The sequence below is a fragment of the Camelus bactrianus genome, chromosome X, assembly GCF_048773025.1.
Source record: "Camelus bactrianus isolate YW-2024 breed Bactrian camel chromosome X, ASM4877302v1, whole genome shotgun sequence".
Lineage (NCBI taxonomy): Eukaryota > Metazoa > Chordata > Mammalia > Artiodactyla > Camelidae > Camelus > Camelus bactrianus.
The window spans coordinates 110,618,688-110,640,273 of record NC_133575.1 but is presented as its reverse complement, the minus strand read 5'-3'; the positions used below and the strand labels follow the sequence as shown (position 1 = coordinate 110,640,273).

General features: G+C 38.0%; 1 long non-coding RNA gene across 1 annotated transcript in view; it reads right to left on the bottom strand.

The window, feature by feature from the left end:
• The window catches only part of LOC141576434 (uncharacterized), a 153,922-nt gene extending 133,433 nt beyond the window's left edge, over positions 1–20,489 (bottom strand). The window contains exons 1-2 of the long non-coding RNA XR_012504842.1: positions 20,231–20,489; positions 18,751–18,816 (exon numbers count right to left, since the gene is read on the bottom strand). This is a non-coding gene — a long non-coding RNA (uncharacterized LOC141576434). The remainder of the gene's footprint in view (positions 1–18,750; positions 18,817–20,230) is intronic.
• Positions 20,490–21,586: the final 1,097 nt, after the last annotated feature.

The window sequence follows — 21,586 nt, the reverse complement described above, 5'->3', positions numbered from 1 at the left end:
ATCCTATTTCTGAGTATATATTAGAAAAAAATAAAATCAGGATCTTGAAGAGATATATGCAGTCTCATATTCATTGAAGCATTATTTACAACAGAAAAGAGGTGGAAGCAGTCATTGGCAGATGAATAGATAAAGTATGCTTTATGCATGCAATAGAATATTATTCAGCTTTTAAAAAGAAGGAAATCCACATGCTACAATATGGTTGAACCTTGAGGACATTATGCTAAGTGAAATAAGACAGTCACAGAAGGACCAATACTTCATGATCCCATGTATATAAGGTATCTAAAGTAGTCAAACTCATAGAAGCAGATAGAACGGTGGTTGCCAGGGGTTGCAGGGATTGCAAAATGGGGAGTTGCTGTTCAGTGGGTATCAAGCTTGTCATGCAAGATGAACAATTTCTAGAAGTCTGCTGTATAACAATGTGCATCTATTTAGCAAGACTGTACTGTACACTTAAAATTTAAGTTTAGAATTCATGTTTTTCACAATAAAAAAATAAATAAATTTCCTCTCGCTTTTTATATATTTTGATGCCAGTTACCAAAAGAAGCCAAGAGTCCTGAGACATCCCTCCTTCATTTCATGGACTCTGGAAGCCATTCTGCATCTTCTTTTCTGACCATTTCTCCCACATCCTCTCAACTCCTGAAACTCATTCACTGGGCCCTTTGGAAATTATCACCATCAACATAAACTCCTCCATTTGCAAAATATCTCACCTCTTCATAGCAGAGACCCCATTGTCCCTCCTCTTTGTTGCAGGCATTTATAGACCCTTAGCTCCCAGTCACTGTCTCCAACACAACTCCTGTCTTAATTGTGGGCAATTTCAACATAAACAAAGATGGTCCTACCAGTCCTCTGTCTTCGCAGTTCCTTTTCCTCTACTCCAGTGAAACTGTTTTCCACCCCCTTACTTAGTCACTCCATGGTCATATCCCAGACTTTTTTTATATCCAGTAATCACAACTATTTCATAATCCCATTCCTTGACTACAACCTCCTAATTTGTAGAAATGGGAATTGTGGAAGAGTTGCAGTTACTGGAAATAATAAAGTCTAAAACATTCTTTGACCACTCTAGGGCATCTAATACATTGAACCTACAACATTTTGTTATCTGCCACCCCACTTATATCCTCAGATCCCTCATTATCCAGATTGCATTATATAGTCAATTATCAGAATCATTAATTGCATGCATGTCTCTTTCTAACTGCACTTTTATACTCACTTGGGTAAATCACAACTATGGTAGGTTAGTATTTCAAAAGTCTAGGCAAGATCTCAGTAGTACATGAACTAAAGCATTGTAGATGTATTAGAGGCAGTGTATTTGAGTCATGTGAATGGAATTGACAAGACATATCGACAACGGGAGATTAGAGACAGTAAGGAACTAAGGATGACTTCTATCTATCTTGAGAGATGGAACATCCATAGTGGCAACATTAACTGGTCTCGGTTAACATAAAAAGGGTCATTTGTATGGGAGAAGATAATGTGCTTCTAGGCCCGCTCTGCTTTAATTGCCTCTGTGTCACCCAGATGGAGATATCCAGCTAGTAGTTGAAAAATATGGTCAAAAAGCTCAGGAGAAAATTGAGAATAGCAGTTACTGAAGTATAGTAAGAAGTTAAATCCATATGAATGAAAGAAATCATTCATGGGAAACCATATAAAACCAAACAAAACATAAAAAGAAGAGTCTGTATCAAGATCAAAACAAAACCTGCTTTGGGGATGTATAGTTTATTTTTGTTTTTACTCTTTATTGCTATCCATCACAGTGTGTAATCAACATATCATTATCTAACTCTCTCCCCAAAGAGGGAAATTATAGAAAAATAGAGATAAATTTCTCTTTATAAAAACAAGCTATATAATTCTTCCAAAATACTCACTTTTTGCGTAGTTTCAAAGGGATGGATTATGAGAAAAATTGTTTTCTGATTAGAACATGACCTATCATGATAAGAAAATGCATTGCTTTATTACATTCTCATATATTTTGGTCCTATGGGCTTTTTTCTTATGATTTAAGATCCACTATAAACATTCATCTATTTATGTTAGGATCTCTGTAAACAAAGGCCCTTCTAAAATACTGGGTCTAAGTGCCTAAGGTATTTTGATTCTCATACAAACTCTAGCATCTGAAGATAATATGTCTGCCCTAAATACTGGAAGAAAGGAAGATTTATCAGAAATCAGTGATTGACCATTAAATCCTGAAAGATTGAACAGGCAGGACTGGGGCTCAATAGCTATGCTTGGTCATTTTCCCATTTGCTTTTAGAAACATTCTTCACTCAAATATAGCATCATCATTCCTGTAACAAGAACAATGCCATTTCCTGAAGTTATCCAGAAAGTCAAAGGCAAAATTAGGTTATAAACTTGGCCCAGCTTTTTATCAGACATGTGATGTTCACAAGTCATTGACCTTTCTAGGGCTCAGTTTCCTTATATAAAATGTTTTTTAATACACAATGTAATTATCAAGAGGATTAAATAAGACTTCTGTGCAACATGTAAGGTATTAATTCTCCCCAATGTAGTTTCACAAAAACAAGAATTATTCTCTATTGTGTCTACTGATGTATCCCAAGTACCCAATAGCATACCTGGCACAAAGTAGGTGACTGATAACTATTTCTTGAATGAATGAATGAATTTGACCTCATTCTATCTGACTTTAAAATATTTCAAATTGCATACTAAATAAACAAAAAGCAAAAGAATAATACATACAGGAAAACATTTACATCAATAAAAATTGACAAAAATACTTCATGGAGGCCATGGGATCACAACAAAGTTCGTTTTTTTGAATGGGAAACACCAAACCAGACCAAGTACAAAATCTTGAAACATAAACAAGAGGAAACACCCCATGTCATAAATTCTAATCATCTCAATTTTAAAATGAGCTTACAGTAAAAATTAAAAATTTTTTAAAATAAACCTTTACCAGGAAGTAGGATTTTGAACAATTAGTTTTAATGCATTCTTATGTGTATTTTCCAAATTTTCTAATTTCTTCAATTATTTTCAGAAGCTGACCTAATGGTTTTGCCATTACCAAGTATGTCTTGTCCTTAATTATGCCACATGTGACCACTGTGCTGTAGATGTTTTTAATGTAAGAGGCTTAAAAGCTGGGGGATTTTTTTCATGAATGAATACTGCCAATAGGTCTACTTTTTATTTATCTGTGTATCAGACTGGAGATACTAACATCATATTACTTTCTCTTTTCATAAATTGATTTGTTTTCCTCTTGCTTTTGGTTAAATGCTAATTGCACATTCTTTTTAAAAGGCTTCTGTGTTTTAGTGGTGTAGATATTTTTCCCTGAGTTCATTTCAGCTTTTCCTCACCCATTGAAGTGTAATACACTTTCTCAATGTTTTAGTGGTTATCCAAGAGTTTGCAATATAAAATTACAACCGATCCAAGTCAACTTCCAAATAACTATATCATTTCATGGATAATGAAGGTAACATAACAGATGTACCCAATTCCTCCTTCCTGCCCCTTATAACATTGCTGTCATTCATTTTACTTATCCATATGATATAATCACCTAATTACACTGAATTATTACTTTTGACTGTTATACAATAGATCAGTTAAGAGTAAGTAAAATAGAAGACTTTATTTTCCCTTCATGTATCCTTTCTCTGATGTTTTCTTTTTTATGTAGATCTAAATTTATGACCTATATCATCTTTCTCCTCCTTGAAGAACTTTTAACATTACTAGCAGGGCAAAGCTGCTGGAGATAAATTCCTTCTTTTTTATGAATCAGTCTATATTTCTTCTTCACTTTTAAAGAATAATTTCACTGGATACAGAACACTAGGTTGGTATCCATTTTTTTCAATACTTTAAATATTCCACTCTACTCTCTTCTTGTTTGTGTGGTCTTTTATAAGTCCCCTGAAAAACTCTTGTTCTTGTTCCTCTATAGGTTAGGCTTTTTTTCCTTTAACTTCTTTCAAATTTTCACTTTGTCTTTGGTTTTCTGGACTTTTAATATCACATATATTATTTATATAGATACAAATTATATATATAAATATAAACTTTTGTACTTATCCTGAAATTATCCACAGTTCTTGGATGTTCTGTTCTGTTCTGTTCCTTTGCTTCTTTTTTCCTCTTTGCATTTCAGTTTAGAAAGGTTCTATTATTGACATATCTTTAAGCTTACTGAATCTTTCCTTGGCTCCGTCCAGCCTGTTTATGAGCCCATCAAAGGTATTATTCATTTCTGTTACAGCATACTTGATTTCTATCATTTCCTCTTAACAGCTTCTTAGCATTTCCATCTTTCTGTTAATGTTACTCATTTGTTCTCACACATTGTCCACTTTTTCCTTTAGACTCCTTAACATATTAATTAAAGTTATTTCAAATTACCCTGTCTGATAATTCCAAAATCTGTATCATATCTGAGTCTTATTCTGATGTTTGATTAGTCTCTTTGGACTGTGTTTCTGTCTTGCCTTTCAGGATGCTTTGCAATTTTTTGTTGAAATCCAGATGATGTATCAGGTAATACGGAATATAATAGTCAGGGTTCTCCACTGAAATGGTGTATATATATATGCAGACCTAAATGTAAAATGCAAACTATGAAACTCCTAGAAGATAACATAGGAGAAAACCTAGATGACCTTGGGTATGGTGGTGACTTTTTAGATACAACACAAAAGGCATGAGACATGAAAGATATAATCGATAAGCTGGGCTTCATTAAAGTGAAAAATGTCTGCTCTATGAAATACAATGTCAAGACCATGAAAAGATAAGCCACAGACTGGGAGAAAATATTTGCAAAAGACACATTTGATAAAGGACTATTATCTAAAATAAACAAAGAACTCTTAAAAGTCAACAATAAGGAAAAAACAACCTGATTAAAAAAATAGACCAAAGATCTTAAGAGATTCTTTGCTGAAAAAGATATACAGATGGGAAAAAAGTGTATGAAAAGATGCTCCACACCATACGTCATCAGGGAAATGCAAATTAAGACAACAATGAAATACCAGCACGCATCTATTAGAATGGCCAAAATCCATGACACTGACAACACCAGATGCTGGCAAGGATGTGGAACAACAAGAACCTTCATTCATTGCTAGTGAGAATGCAACATGTTACAACCACCTTAGAAGACAGTTTTGTGGTTGTTACAAAACTAAGTATACTTTTACCATACAATCCAGTAATCATGCTCCCTGGTATTTACCCAAAGGAGTTTAAAACTTACATCCATACAAAAACCTGCATGCAAATATTTACAGCAGACTTATTCATAATTGTCAAAACTTAGAAGCAACCAAGATGTCCTTCAGTAGGTGAATAGATAAAGTGTGGTACATTCAGATAATGAAATATTATTCAGTACTAAAAATAAATGAGCTATCAAACCATGAAAAGAAATGGAGGAAACTTAAATGCATATTAGTTAGTGAAAGAAGTCAATCTGAAAGAGCTACATACTGTATGATTCAAACTATATAACATTATGAAAAAGGCAAAACTATGGAGACAGTAAAAAGATCAGTGGTTGCAGGGGGCAGGGAGTGGATGAATAGGCAGAGCACAAAGGACTTTTAGATCAGTGAAAATAGTCTGTATGATACTATAATGATGCGCACATGTCATTATACATCAGCCCAAATCCATGGAATCTAAAACACCAAGAGTGAACACTAATGCAAACTATGGACTTTGAGTGCTAATGATGTATTAATGTAAGTTCATCAGTTGTAACAAATGTCCCATGCTGGTGGGGGATGTTGATAATGGGGGAGGCTATATCTGTGTGGGTGCAGGAGGTATTTGGGAAATATCTGTACCTTTCACTCAACTTTGCTGTGAACGTAAAAGTACTCTAAAATGAATGTCTCTAAATAAAACAAATAAAAAACAATATACATTCATAGTTCACTTACTTTGTCAAAGGATTCTAGGGCACCCGATGTTGGATAGGCATACCCTCAATCCAGCTGATAGCTCTCAGATTCTCCTACTCTCCTGCTTAAAATTCCCCCATGGTGGCGGGATCTAGGGGGTGGTGCAAGTATAAAGAGGACACCCAAGGGAGCTCCTTTGTGGTGATGAAACAGCTCTGCACCTTGACTGTGGAGGTAGTTACACAAACTTAAACATGTGACCACATCTCTAGACACTATGGCCAAGCCAAGTGGACACAGAAAGCTAACCATCACAGGGACTGAGGTAAATTGGCCTTTATCATGAGTTTTGCTGGATAAAAAACAAATAAGCACTAAAGTAAGGAGGGACTTTATTTGAAAAGATGATTGCAGTAGGTAGAGTGCACAAAATCCAAAAAATGTCTCCAAGGTCAGCCAGAAAGGGATTTTATTTTGTGGTAACAAGGCTAGAAAGAATTGGCTATTGGGGAGTGAGATGAACCAGTGGCATGATCAGACAGTTCATGTGATGCTCATATTCATAAGATGCTGTGACTAGAAACTGAAGCTGGAAATGTATTTCCTTATGGTCAGCTCATTTTCAGAAGGGATCATTGTTCCAACATTTGTTTCCAATGTTTGTTTAAGCACTCCAAAGTCTGTTTAAACTTAGGGGTGAGTCAAAGTTCAGGACTAAAATTTGGTCAAGTCAGTAGGCATTATGTTCTCATTGACCAGCGGGGACAAACAGTTCAGCTAATTAATCATTTATAAGACAAAGAATGGGAATTTGTAGGGTCAGTGCCTGGTCTTGTTCTGGGTAAATAAAGGGGTGACCTGCAAGTCTGAGCAGGGTGGTGGGATTTCTTTAATAGTAACTGTTTTCCAGGATCATAGAACTCTGGTTAAGGTCAACACTGCCAGGTTTTATGCTAACCTGACTATGAGCTGATCTTGTTTAATGTTTGCTATAGCTGTAGGTGCCAGAGGTTTCAACTTCCTCTAGTTCTAGTCCTTGATTTTTTTCTGTCCTGTTGGCTTTGGGTTTCCCTAAAAATGCTTCCTTAAATAATAGAAGCACCTTGCTGCTCTTTGAGCTGTCATCCACTCTTAGTATATGGGAGCACTGTTAATTGTATGGTAAGGTACAGGGAGAAGCAATGCTCTTTTATCTTATTACATCTGTCTTTTAGGTGTCCCTGGGCTGTGCCTTCACAAGTGTTTCTCAGCCTCCCCTCCCTATTGGGTGATACAGGAAAGCTACAAAGGACTGGAGTTGAATAATTACCCTTTGCTTGCTTCTGAGAAGATTCTGGTAAAACCTTTTCCCTCAGAGAGTAGGCCTTTGTTATAGATAATGCTCTAGCTCAAAGTGGAGACGTTTCTCCTCTTCCTGCCAGAGCCATAAAGGAATGTTTTTTTGACTCTTCACCAAGAGAACCTGTTGGACTCCTGGACCCCGTGAAGGCATGGAGGCTTTCCTAAACAATACAGCCCCCAGGAATTTCTCATACTCACTGTAGGCCACACTCAGCCTCTAGCAATTCATCAAAGTTTCTGTTAAGTGTACTTTCCAGTTTGTGACTCAAGTGTCTTCCATTCCAAGTAAGCTGATCTCAGCTGGGATTCTCTGTATTTGCTTGTTTTCCAGATTTGGAAGTGGGTTTTGCCCTGTGACTTTAATACTCTGGTGGGTCCAGGAAAAGTCATTTGTTTTTAGTTTGTTGAGCTTTTTTCTTGCTTTAAGGATGAGAGTTTTGATTTTCAAGTTCTTTACATCTTACAGCTGAAACCAGAAGTCTTCAATGTCATTTTTTATGATTAAGAATCACTTTATATAGTTTAAATTACAGAAAATCAAATGCACTAATTAAATTTTTCTTCTATTTTTATCTTCATTTGTATTTATCCTTGTGCATGATTTGTTATTTCCACTGATATGGAGATCCTGAAATTCTTTTTTCACGCAATTAAAAGTTGAAGGAAATTCTAATTGTCTCCATTTGGAGATGAAATGAACACTTATCTCTCACATAATTTTGTTGACAGATTATTATACTTCTTGTGTACACCTGTTTTTATTTCTTAAAGCCTACTTATGCATAGAAAGTTATTTATTTTTAAAAATTAAAATTCAATAGCTCATCATTTTATACTGATGTTTGAGATATGCTGTGAAATTGTAGACGATGTTCTTAAAATAACACCAACAACTGTATACAGAATTGGACTTGGGCAAACTAAATACTATCTAGCAACAGTATTCTGTCTCTGCTTAAGAGCCCAAGAATGTCTCAAAAGAAGTCCACAGCCAGAATTCTTTAATTGGCTAAATAAAATAAAACTCACAGAATAGAAAAGTAAGGATCTAAAGAGATCATATGATCTATTTTGGCTAAGGAGAAACATGAACACTGAGAAATAAGGTATTACACATTTTGTTATGTGTAGAGCGGTAGTGAAGAAATAACACCTTGAAATTTTGCCTGGCTTTTGAGACTTATCACAGACTTTGGATGACAGCTGGGACAAATGTCATAGTTTAAAAAATACATCAGGAACAATAGACTTGCATAAACGGCAAAGCATTTTAAAAAGTAACATTATGAAAAGTATTATGAACAATGATAAGTGACAAATGAAAAACTGGAAAAATCACGAAAATTATAAGACTACCACATCCAGGTAATTTTAGTTATGAGTGAAAGAAAGTACAACTTAAACAAGGTGCCTTATAATATTTTTAGAAAATTCTATTTTCTCAGTTTGAATAGATTTCTAGTACAGTTGTATCAGAGCTCTGGGTCTAATTGTCTGTGTTCCTCTTGATTCCGTACACTTTCTAGTATTGGCTTCATTCTCAGTTTGGCATCCTTCAAAATCACAACATGTTTGTGACTGGCAACTGGGGCTATATTATCCCTTTTTCGTTCCAAGAGGAGAAAATGTTCTACTTCCCATAACCATCAAAAACATCTTAAGCTTATTTCAGATTAGGTCACTCTTAAACCCAATCACTAAGTTCAGGGAGTATTTCCATCATCTGATTCACTTACGCTTGGGCTAGTGCCTATCATTGTGGACAGCAGGGTGTAACTAACCAAATTCCCTTAGCTTAGACTTCCTACACTGGAGGGCTACTTGTCACCTCTGAACCAATCACTGATTCGCCTAAGCCCACATTAGGTGCTGGTGCCTAAACTAATAATCAGCAAGGAAAGAAGATGGAATCATTCTCTATAGGTTAGACCAATCCCAGTCTACTACTGGAGCTGGGAGTAGGGTTAATCCATCTGAAACCACATGAATGCTATACAGTTAGGAAAGGGTAAAATTAATGCGGCAGAAGCAACTCCAATATTTGCTGCCTAGAAAAAAAATGCCAATAGTTTTTTTTTTATAAATAAAAGGCCATCATAAAAAAGTGAAAGACAAACACAAAATGAGAAACAGCAAAGGATGTGATAAAGAAATTCAGAAAAGAAAAATTACAAGTGATAATATCAATAAAATATAAAAAGACTTTCTATTTTACTAGTAATCGAATATATACATATTTTAAACTGACATTAATTTTTCACATATCATATTTGCAAAAATGAATAATACTATTCCTATATTGGGTTGGCAGATGTGTGAGGACAATGGCATTCTCACCTATTTTTGGTGAGACTAAGAACTGGCAATAAAAACTTTTCTGAAAGGTAGCCTGGCAATTCATATAAAAACCTTGAAAAGAACATACATTTGAGGGGATTAAGATGGTGCACTAGGAAGATGTTGAGCTCACATCAAAAATACCTCTACATGTAGAGGAGTTCTCACTAAAAACAAACTGGAGACTGGCAGAGAGACTCTCATGCAACCAAGGCTGTACAGGGAGGTCCACACAGAAGTGGGTAGGAAGGGAGGAGAAGTGATCAGGTCGGGACCTGCACCCCTAAGAGGGCACACACAGGAGGGGGATTATATGGGATTGGAGATGCCCCTGGGGAGTGAGGGGTTCAAACTACATCTTGGGAACCCCAGCCCTATTGTTGGACACTGGGAAGATTAGTTCCCTTAGCTGGTTTGAAAACCAGTGGGACTAACAAGATGGCTGTAAGAAACCCAGACTCCATTTGTGAAGAGCACCACACACTTGCCACTCACGAAACACAGCAGAGGAAGCAGATGGAATCTGCCCAGGTCTCTGGCTGGTTTCTTACAAATGTCCCGGGATGTGCCCCAACCCAGGCTGAATGCCTGCTCTGGCCCTCTTATTCCATGATGCATCCCCCACCAAGGGATGAAGGCTGCCATTGCTGAGGAGAGTGACAGGAGTAGGGGACAGAGCTGGCTGAGGCCCAGCCTAAAACTGAAGAGGGCGAGGGCAGCCATCACCAGTGCTCGTGGAGGCGGCACACTGGCGGTAGTCTGGCCTCTAACTGCTGTGCTCAGGCTGCCCCGGTGTGCACCTTCGCCGGTACTAAGTACCTGCTCCAGCCCCTTTGCTCCAGTGTTGCTCCCCTCTGGGGCAAAGTTTCCAAAGCTGGGAGGGGAGAGAGCACACACCTGAGGGAATGAAAACAACTCTGACCCTAAACTCAGGGCTTTTGCTCCAGCAACTGGGGACCCAACTCCACCCTCAATAGGGCAGTGTTGGCTGCTGAGCACAGAAGAAGACCAGGCTCACACCTGGTTCTGGCTCTGGCTGCACACCTCCAGCCCCATTTGCCACCAAAGTGATAGCTGACAGCAAACATGGGGAAAGACGTGACTCATGTTCATTTCAGATCCAGCTCTCCCAGCAAATCCACTAGGCACACGCAGACTGAAAAGCGATGCTCCCACATAAAGACACCCCTTCATGACCAGGATAGATAACTGTTTCACCTAACTTCATAGAGATAAGGAAATTTAAGCAAAATGAGAGGACAGAGGAATTTTTTTCAAATGAAAGAATTAGAAAAAAAACAGAAAAACAACTACAGGAAAAGGTAAATAATTTACCAGATAAATAGTTCAAAATTGTTCAAAGCATTAGTAATAAGAATGCTAACTGAACTAGGGAAAAGAATAGATGAACACAGTCAGGATTTGAACAAAGAACTAGAAAATATAAAAAAAGAACCAGTCAGAAATGAAGATTACAATAATTGAAGTAATAAACACACTAGACAGAACTAACAGCAGACCAGATGATACAGAGAAATGCATAAAAGATCTGGAAGATAGAATAATGAAAATCACCCAATCGGAACAGCTAAAAGAAAAACAAATAAAAAAGGAGAGCAGTTGAAGGGACTTTTGGGACAACATCAAGTGTACCAAGTTCATGTTACTTCATAGACTTAAGTGTATTCCTAATTTAACAATGCAAAAAAATTTTTAAAAGGGTGTTGCAGAAGGAGAAGAGAGAGAGAAAGGGGTCAAAAATAGATTTGATGACATCATGGCTGAAAACTTCTCAAACCTGAAGAAGGAAACAGATATCCAGATACAGGAAGCACAGAGGGTCCCAAACAGACCTACAACAAGATATATCATAATTAAAATGACAAATTTAAAGATAAAGAGAAATTCTAAAGGCATCAAGAGAAAAACACAAAATCACAAAAAAGGGAGCCCCCATAAGGCTATCAGCTGATTTTTGTACAGAAACATTGAAGGTCACCAAAAAAAAAAAAAAAAAACAGGCTAATATTTCTGCTGAATGTAGATGTAAAAATTCTCAACAAAATATTAGAAAATCAAATTCAACAACACATTGAAAGCATCATACACCATGATCAAGTTGGATTTATTCCAGGGATACGAGGATGATTTAATATCTGCAAATCAGTGTGGCACACCACATTAACAAAGAGAAGGATAAAAATCACATGATCATTTCAATAGATGCTGAAAAAGCATTTGACAAATCAACATTCATTCTGATAAAAACTCTCCTCAAACATACTATAGATGGAGCATACCTCAACACATTAAAGGCAATTTATGACAAAGTTGTTAACAAACTAGTTAACAAACTCACTGGTGAAAAGCTCAGATTTTCCTCTAAAATTAAGAACAAGACAAGGATGCCCACTCTTGCCACTTCTATTTACCATAGTATTGGAAGTCCTAGCCACAGCACTAATTCAAGAAAAAGAAATAAAAGACATCCAAATTAGAAGGAAGAAGCAAAACTGTCAATATTTATAGTTGACATGATACCACATACAGAAAACCCTAAAGTCATCACTGAAAAACTATTAGAACTAATAAATGAACTCAAAATGAATTAAAACCCTAAGTAAAAGACTGGAAACTATGAAACTCCTAGAAGAAAATGTAGGCAGAGCAATCTTTGACATAGACCATAACAATAATTTTTCATCTGTCTACTAAGGGAAAGGAAACAAAAGCAAAAAACAAACAAATGGGACCTAATTAAACTTAAAAGCTTTTACACAGCAAAAGAAACCAGTGACAAAATGAAAAGACAATCTACTGAATGGGAGTAAATATCTGCAAATGATATGACTATAAGGGCTTAATATCCAACATATGTAAACAGCTCATACAACTTTACATCAAAAAACCCCCCAAACAACCCAATTTAAAAATTGGCAGAAAAACTGAATAGACATTTTTCTAAAAAGGAAATGCAGATGACGAACAGGCATATGAAAAGATGCTCAACATCACTAATTATAAGTGAAATGTAAACCAAAACTATAATGAGATATCACCTGACACCTGTCAGATGGCTATCATCAAAAAGTCTACAAATAACAAACGTTGGCAAGGATGTGGAGAAAGGGGAGCCTATGTGCACGGTTACTAAGAATGTAAATTTGTGCAGACACTATGGAAAACATTATGGAAGTTTCTCAAAAAACTAAAAAGAGAACTACCATATGACCCAGCAATTCCACTCCTAGATATATGTCAAAAGAAAACAAAAACTAATTCGCAAGATACATGAACTCCAACATTTATAGCAGCATTATTTACAATAGGCAAGATATGGAAGCAACTCAAGTGTCCAGATGAATGGATACAGAAGATGTGGCGAATATTACTCAGCCATAAAAAAGAATGAAATTTTGTGCACGCGCACACACACACACACACACACACACACACACACAGGAATATTACTCAGCCATAAAAAAGAATGAAATTTTGCCATTTGCAACAACATAGATGGACTTGGAGGGTATTATGCTTAGGGAAATAAATCAGACAGAGAAAGACAAATGCTGTATGTTATCACTTATATGTGGAGTCTAAAAAATACAAACTAGTGAATATAACAAAAATGAAACAGACTCACAGATTTAGAGAACTAGTGGCTACCACTGGGGAAAGGGTAGGGTCAGGGACAACACAGGGATAGGGGATTAAAAGGTACAAACTACTACATATAAATTAAATAAGCTACACAGATATATTGTAAAGCACAGGGAATATGGCCAATATTTTGTAACAGCTTTAAATGGAGTATAACCTATAAAAATATTGAATCACTATGCTGTACAATTGAAACTAATATAATATTGTAAATCAGCTATATTTTAGTAAAAAGAAATAGAACATACATTTTTACTTAGGCTTTTGACTGTTAGGCATTTAATCTAAAACTATTGCCAACAAGTTTGTAAACATTTATACACATGGTTCTCCACAGCAGTACTGTTTGTAATAGCAAGGGTTAAAAATAATCTGAAAACCTACTGTTAATTAAGTATATTACTAAGGTATTTTTTCCAGACACTGTGCTAGATGCTAGGGACATGACAATGAACAAGACACATGTGGTCCCAGTCTTCCTGGAACTTGCATGGACTATGGGAGCAAAAATATTAACACTAGAGCAATCCTTAGAGATAATGGCAGACACGTGTTTGTTGAGATGGAGATTCTCCCAATATATTGTGTTGAAAAGGAAAGCTACAATATAGTGTGTAGTTTGATTCAATCTCTATAAATAAAAATATTAATTTATGTTTCTATGCCCACCCAAATATATGTGTATTATATACATTTTAGCATTATATAACATATATAATATATAATATAAAGTATGTATTATATACATTATAAGCATTTCAGGTATAACAATAAAAACCAAAATACTAACAGTATGTACTTCTGTGAGATGGCCTTAATGGTGCTCTCTAATTTCATTTTTTATACTTTTTTTGCATTTCCAAACTGTTTTGCATTGAGTATATATTTGCAATCAGATAACATTAATGCTCTTTCAAAGCAGAGAAATACAGACATTAAATTAACATAAGCCCAGGTGTCCCTTCAAGTTCTCACTTCTTTATATTTCCAAGGCCACGTTTCTTCCCAATTCCCCCATCATACCCTAGATTCCAGTCATATTCAACTCCTGAAGAACCAGCTTTCTTGGGTCTCAGTCCCTGTGCAGATTCTCCCCCTGCCCTTGGTCTGGAAGACACTTTCCCCTCCTCTCACTTGGTTGTCTACTTCGGGTGTTTTAGGATTCATCTCAGGTGTCTTCCCACCTCCTTGCCTTTCGACTATGACAAATGCCTCTCCTCTTTACCACCACAGCACGGAACAGTTTGTGTACTACGAACCAATTCATCACATAAATGGAAAAATTAATTTAATATTACTTTCCTCCTTTTCCTGCCTCGTTCTCTCTCCCCAGCAGCTCACCCCTTTCTCCTCTCCTCCTCACTGCCCTGGTTCCACCTGTGCCAGCCTCAGCTTTTTCAGAAGGGCACAGACAATAAATGCCAATTTGGGCCTTTGGCCCTGGCTGTTTCCTCTGCCTAGAATTTATTCCCCAAGATAGCCACAAGGCCAGTCCCTCACTTCTTTGAGTCCTTGCTTAAATACCCTGGATTAACAAGGCCTTCCCTCACTAACCTCTGGGGAGGAAAACTCCCCATTTCTCATAACCCCAGAGTTTCTGTCTATGCTGTATAATTCACTATTTTGTTGTTCTTCTTTGACTAGAATGTAAGGCCCATGAGGGCAGGGGTCTATGTATCTTTAGTTACTGATGTGTCCCTTGTACCCACAACAGTGCCTGAAACACAGCAGGGGTTTCATTAATATCTGTTAAGTAAGAAACATTACACCAAAGAATTTCTGTTCGTTTTACAGTCAAATAAATTCAACTCCAGACTTATGTAAGAAGAAACCTGATTTGAAAAGACTATTGCAGGAGGGAGAATGCTCTGACCACAAGTTCTCTGACAGGAACCATGTGTGTGTGTGCGCGCACGTGTGCGCGCGCTGTGGGGCAAGTGGTGAGGATGAGCAGACAGTATGATGGGGGCAGTTTAATAGGAAGTGTTTCTCTCTAGAGTGAGTAGATTCTCAGCATGAGTTCTTAAGGGAGCAAAGAATGTCTGAATCTCAGTGCTTCCTCAAGTTTGGGGGAAAGCCAAAGTTCAGGGGCTGGTGAGGACGAGAGAAGCCTGACTAAAGTCTGGTCAAGGCAAGTCAGTGGGTATGTGATGGAGAGTTGTGAGCACCTGGTCAGTCCCTGCTGCTGTTTGAGAGGCCAAGTCTGTACCTAGACACTATACGGATAGAATAAGTCACCGTGAGGGTAAGGGTGGTCAAAATAGTTTTCAGCGGTGGACTGGCCTTCATATTCCTGTTGGCTTTGAAGAATTAGCTATATATCTGTTGAGCATGTTGTCAAGTGAGAGCTGTTGGAGGGTCTTAGAGATAAGGTGCTGGTGAGAAGTATGCCTGGGAATACAATGAAAAGAATGGTTACTAAGGGTTAAATAAGGTCATAAAACCAAAAGCTGAGGTTGGAAGGGGTCAGCCAAAAAGATTCCAGGACATTGGACCCAAAGTGTCCTTAGATGGCAGAGTGACAATCACATTGGTGATCAGACGAATTTTCCAGTGTGTGTTTTGAATATTTTTGGTGATGGCCCAGACATCACAGATGTTTTGGGGAACATATGAACAGCAACCACTTCTGACCACTGACCACCATATAAGTGCCCCTTTGGGAAGCCAGAACCATGTCCAATCCCAGTTGCCGGACTTGAGGTAGTTTCATGGTAATCATGTCGGTGATTCTGGTAAGACTGTCCATAGTCTCGGTTATTTCCCAGTGCAAAGCATGGAAATTGAGGGAGTTTGTAAAGAACCCTGAGAAGACTTTGGCTTCTTAAAATAATCAAGGACATGATAAAAATCAATATAAAAGCACAGGGAATTACTCTAAAACCCAGTATTTCTGCATTTTAGGCAAATTACGTAGAAGTCAAAGAAAAACTTTTATAATTTCTTAAGAGTATGTGGAATCTAAAAAATAATACAAATGAATGTATATGCAAAACAGAGATTCATAGATATAAGAAATGAACTTTCAGTTACCAAAGGAAGAGGGGAGAGTCAAATTAAGGGTATAGGGTTAACAGTTATATAAAACAGATAAGCAACAAGGATAATTTGTATAGCACAGGGAATTATAGCCATTATCTTATAATAACTTATAACGGAGTCTAATCTGCAAAAATCCTGAATCACTATGCTGTACACCTGAAACTAATATAATATTGTAAATTAACTATACTTCAGCTTCAAAAAGAGTAGATCAACAGTCCAAGAACATTTTGTCATTTGACAGAGAGAAAACCACATTCCAGTTTTGTAGTGATGTAAAATTTGATATTAAAGTTACTTTTTAAAAATTATAAACAAATCCATTAATCTTTTGCTAGGTGTGAACACCACAAATAAAATTCCCATTTATAACTTTTTATATCTACTTAAATTTTATCCTACATTTTCTTGTCTTTTATTTTGGGACAACCAGTCATTTTTTACTTTAGGACAAAACTATTTCTTTCCTTAATAAAAACATATCTTTCATACTTTGCATACAAAGTTGTTTCTATACGTTACTATTGTTCCTAGTAGAGTTTTATTCATATATTGATTATAACATTCATTCACAGTAACTTTTAGTTTAGAGAAAAGTTGGAAGTGGATAATAGTGAATTTCTGTCATACATCAGTATTTTGTGGCAGATTAACAGAGCTTAAGAATACAGCCATAACTATCTTTTATAGTACAGCTTTTCAATGAGGTAGAAATAAATACATTCATTAATAGACCCAAACATATATAGCCTTAAAAGTATGGTTAGTAATTAATATTTCAGTATTTTATCTTATTTAAAAGGGATCTAGTTATTTAATGAATATTCATTAATTAACTTAGCATAGGTCTAAGGGTTTCACTTACCAAAAATCTTGAAAACTGTTTTCAAGCTAACATATCACAAAACATAATCAGTGTCAAAATAAAGTTTGCCAGGATAATGATTTAATTTGTTTAGACATAAATTTACATTTTTTATAATCTTAAATATTTAACAGCTGTAGTGCTTGTGTACTCAATCAATAAACCTGTATAAGTTTAGGAAGAATATCCCAAATAGAATAAAAATGTATGTTTATATTTTATCTAAACTTGGTAACTCAGAAGACATAACCGATTTTATTCAACTAGTCTTGTTTGCCAAGATTTAAATTATGTGAAATTGAGGTTTTTTTAATTTTTGAGTTAGTTTCTGTAAGAATATTTTTTAAAGTATTAGATGTTAAATTTCCTTAATTTTTGAGAATTTTAGGAATATTTAACTTATAGAAGTACTTACTTATCTCTAAGCCAGTCAGAATAGAGTTCCCTTAAAGCATTTTATAGTCTGATATTGTAATATTATCTGAAGTAGGAAAAGACCAGGCATCCGTACATAAATGCAAAACCAGACACAGACAGCAAACTAATAGCTTTAATGTAAAAATTTTAACTTATTGGTTTATATAAAAGTGCTGGCTCTTGACCCCAACCACCTATACATATTTTTTTTTTTTAAATCAGGATTGCATTTCTGGTAGATGGAGCAAGTTGAAGTTACCTACTCAATATGAGAGTTGAAGTTTCCCCAATAATATTAGTGGAGGAGAACTTTTAAGACTTTCTTTGCTCTGATATGTAATTTTACAGAGGCTGTGTATTGAATTTTGGGCAACTGACTAAGGATACACCAAGTTTGGGTGCTTCTAAAGCTCATTGGAGTGGATAAAAATCCAACTTGTTTTCAATTAGCCTTTTCAACCTTGAGTGTTTGCTCTTGGGGTCCTTGAGCCCCTCAAGAATAACCAACAAGGAGAAGGTGGTCTAGAGATGAAGTGACTATAGGACTTTGAAGGGCTGAAGAAGGATGGAAAAGCTTTAGCAGAGGTGGATAGAGGGATGGAGGAGGTAAGACTGTTGAAGGGGGACAGGTAAATCAAAGGATTCAAGGAGCTGAAGGGAAGTTTGAAGGTCATGAAAAGAAAGAAGGAGCATGGGGGGCAGGGAGATGGGAAGGGATGGGTATTTGCTGAGTTAGTTTAGGGAGATCCACGTTTCCAAGGCCACTGTGGCTCTAAATTATCTTTAGTGAAGTTTTGTCACTTTTTTAAGATATTGAACTGAATTAATGTCATAATGGTAGAGCAGGGAAAGAAGAGGGAGGGAACATAGTAGAGTAAGGGTTACCCATGGGATTAATTAACTAAATCAGCAAGAAGACCTTAAAGGAACCAGGGAAGTCTCCTGCTTGAGAGTTAGGGAGTGAGTCCCCAGTCAAAACACCAGAGAACAATTTCTTTGCTCAAAAGAATCAAAATAACTTCTTACCATGCTGTAACAGACATGATGCCCAGATCACTGGTTTGAGAACTGAATTCACCAAAGGATTCCCAAATTCATGAGCAAGAGAGGCGTTCAAAAGATTTGCAAGGTGTCATTAGTTACCTGTGCAGGGATGACAGGGTCCCATGAGGAAAGTCCAATCTTGAGCCAACTCATGGCAACATAAAACTGTCAAATAAAACAGATCCAGACTTAAGTAAGGGAGACTTTATTCAAAAAGACTATTGTAATAGGGAAAATGCTCTGACCGACAGATCCACAGACATCTCAGAATCCAACAGAAAAGGGTTCTTTTTCTTTCTGGTTTTTTTTTTTTAATAGGAAGGGATAAGCAGGGCTAGCAGGAACTTTTCTGGGAGGTGAGGGGCTATTTATGGGGATGAGAGTAGACAGCAGCATGATTGGGGTAGTTTAACAGGAACTGTTTGACTCTACACAGCCAGGAATGAGCTGCATTTTAGTGCTTGCTTAAGCTTGAGGGTGAGCCAAAATTTAGGGGTCTGTGGAGAGAAGCCTGCATAGCATTTGGTCAAACCAGTGGGTTACTTGTGAGTAATTATGTGAGCCATTACCATTCTGAAAATTCTTTCTGTATTCCTACTTTGTCTCTCTCAACATGTTGATATTGCTCAGTGTGCTCAAGAGTGATAAAAAAAAAATCATACTTTTAAAAGTCAAAACCTCAAGGCAGCCAGATTTCTAGTGTAATCGTGGCCTCAGCTTCTGAGACCTCAGTGTTCCCTGGTCAAACTTCAATGAGATCTTAACCTTTTCCATATGTCACAGACATGTTTACCCAGAGCTGTTTCTGCCACTGTCTTAGAATAACTACATAGTCATTACCAGTAGCTTTAATTAAGTAGATAGTTCACCACCCTTTTTCTGAGATAATCTCAACTCCCTACACAGACATTGTCACTGACATTTCAGGTGAAATTATAATCACTTTCCAGCAAGGAGATGAGATCATGATGTCAGCAACTTTTACTTAGGCTTCAGATAGCCCCTTTCCAGACCAGTTGATTATGACCAGTGCAGCCACTATCCCCACAGGAAATGGCACTTGGTAAGTCATTTTTTTTTTCAGATTGTTCTCATATTCCTAAAAGGAACTGAATGTATCTCAGGATATGGAGTAAGAAATACCTGGATGAAACAATTTTGCTGACTGGTTTGGAACACAGTATCTAATTATACAGGCAGGGAAGATTTTATTTTTTGAGGGAACCAGAGGCAAGAGCCACCCCAGTCTACCTATTTCAGGACCACTTGGCTTGCCTCTGTCGACAAAGGATGTTGCCTGGCATTTCAGCAAATAAAGGATGTTTTAGCCAGGAAGCCAGCAACCACAGCAGCCGCCCCTGGCGATGCACCCTGAGGGGATTCAGGATGGAGAACAGGATATTGGCCCTAGATAATTAAGGTGCAAATGAAAGGAAAGATTTCAATAAGCCCATACAAAGAAAAGCACTAAATTCATTAACTGAAGACGGCTGTTTCTGTGATTAGCAGTAAACTTTTGATGTTCAACTACTAGTTGTTTTTTTTCCCAACAAAAACGCCTACCTGGCTCCTCTCTTACCTCTTTGGAACAGTCCCTCAGAGACATCTGAGAGGCTGTTTCCCCGGCGCTAGTTAAGTCCAAACAAAACTCGCAACTTTTACGCTGTGCGTCTTTCTTCAGCCCACACCTCCTCCATCTTCGCCACAAAGGTCCTGTCAGAAGTCTTTTCTCTTGTCTCAGGTTAAAAATACTGACATTCACAAAACCGACTCCAAAGCCGAAGGCTACCTGCACTGAAGGAGGTAATGCTTCTAAGCTCCCAGACCCTTAGCCCTGGCCTGGCGCGGTGGGAACTACATTACCCAGAAGGCTCTGCACCGTGAGCCTCGGGTCGCTGGGCCAATGAAGAACCCGGAGAGGGACGTTTCCGTGCCGTGCGCACCACTTCGGGGCGGGACTTCTGGGCTAGTCCTCCTGGCGGTTATTTTATTTGGTCTTGGTTTGGTTCCCGGATCAGAGGCGCCAAAGCAGGGTTGTACCCGAGATGGCAGGGGAGAAAGCGTTGTCCCCACTGCACAGAGGTGGGTCTGAGGCTTGGCAGCTTCGCCGCCCGCGTCACCCTGCCGCCGGCTGGGCCGGGGACGACGGAGCCCGGGTCCCCGCCCCGGTCGCCCGCCGCTGCTGGATCTGAGGCGGCAGCTGCGCTGTCGGACCGGGCGCAGGTGGGTGCTGCTATTCCCAGGTCGTCACCCGACTCGGACCCCCCCCCCCAACTCCAAATGCTAAATCCCGGGATGAAGGTGCCTGCCCAGATCACTGAAGCGCAGGCGACTGTGTCCAGGACAGTGGGTGCTCGTGAGCGGGGTCCCTTCCTAATAGACAGTGAGAAAAGATGTGGGAGAGTTGCGGGCAGAGGGACCAGCATGTGCAAAGACTTGGCTGTGCGGCTGCGTCGGGAGCGTTTGGCACACCTAGGATGCGTGGTGTCTGTAAGGAATGCAGCGTGAGGGGAGGAGGCACATGCATGTGGAATGGCAACCTTACCAGCTGGCCCTTCATTCCTAGGGCGCTCCAGGCCTTGAGGAGTTTGTGAACAGCAAAGGAACACAATCTGGGTTAAGACTTTTGAAGTTTTTCAAAGGTGGGTCAGATTGGAGTTAGAGGGAGGGAGACCAATGAAGAGGCTGCTGCAATTGACTGGGGCCAGACCTGAGTGATGGCATCAGTGGAGGCCAAAGCCCGCAGTGTTTCCTGCTGCATCAGATGCTGTGAACGAAGGTAGCCAGTGAAGGACGATCCTAAGATTTGTTTGTTTTCTTTCTTTCTTTCTTTTTTTTCCTGAACATCTGGGAGAATGGAGATGGAGAAGTTGGGTGGAGGGAGCAGGTCTTGTGTTGCTGGGGAGGTCAGCGGTTGGGTTTTGGACTTGGTGAT